Below are 1,095 nucleotides of genomic sequence, written 5' to 3' on the forward strand. Positions count from 1 at the left end.
AAATTGAATCGGAATGTGGAGATGGAATCGGATAGATGGGATTGTGGGATTGTAAAAACAATCAATTTATTACATTACTATTAAAGGAAACCCCTTGTCCGACAAAAGAAATGATACCCATGACAAACAAAAACACTTGAAACACATATTGCTTACAAAATAAAAACAAAGTAGGTCTTTAGCAAGACTTTTCGCGTGCACCCTTGAAGCTAAAAACAGAACAAACACCTACGGAGACTTTTCCTTTCTTCAACCCCATGACAAACAAAGACACGTTGCAAACAAAATATAAAAACAAATTAGACAAGGATCGATCCATGGAGGCCGGCTGGGTGTTAAGCAGTTGTCTAATTAATTGGAGCTCCAAGAATCTGAAGACGGTCTTTGTAAGAGACTGCAATCATGAAAAATCTTGTCCTCTGCCCGCACCTGACCTCATAAAAGATAAGGGTGTCTCCTGCCCGTAGCTGCTTCTCTCGAGCAAACTCGATCCACCCTGCGCCGAGATAAGCTCTTCCATCAGTACGTGTACGGAAACGCATTCGCCAGGACTCCATTTGAACGTCACAGAAAGTGATCACTTCACTTCCGTTAATGTTTGCTGGGGAGCAGAATCTGGCAGCATGTGCCTTCGGTATATAAAGCTTATAGCCTCCTCTTTCTGGGACGTCACTTGGTGACAACGTCTTCTTAAACACCACTTCACGCTCGTAGTCCCTGAACATACATTTCGGACATGCTAATTGTGTGTTTCCATGACCTTCATCACATGGAGGAGGATAAATCCCACTGGTGGATGAATCTGCATCTCCTGCTGTTGCTGCCATGCCCCAATTCAAACTTTGAGTTCGCCTATAACTGTCAAATTGGAGGAAAAACAGCAAACTATTAAAAATAAAAACAAACGCTTAGAATAAGTTCTAAAATCATTCACAAAAACAATCAATAACACATTATAAACAAAAGTTTGACAAATTCTATCTATCTCAGTTTTAACAAAAAAAAAATTGATGAAGCCATCATCAAATCACATAAATCTTACCCGTTTAAATATTGAATGGTTATTAGTACAGAGAGGGAGTGTACATTTATACA

This window comes from Corylus avellana, chromosome ca11 (genome assembly GCF_901000735.1).
Source record: "Corylus avellana chromosome ca11, CavTom2PMs-1.0".
Lineage (NCBI taxonomy): Eukaryota > Viridiplantae > Streptophyta > Magnoliopsida > Fagales > Betulaceae > Corylus > Corylus avellana.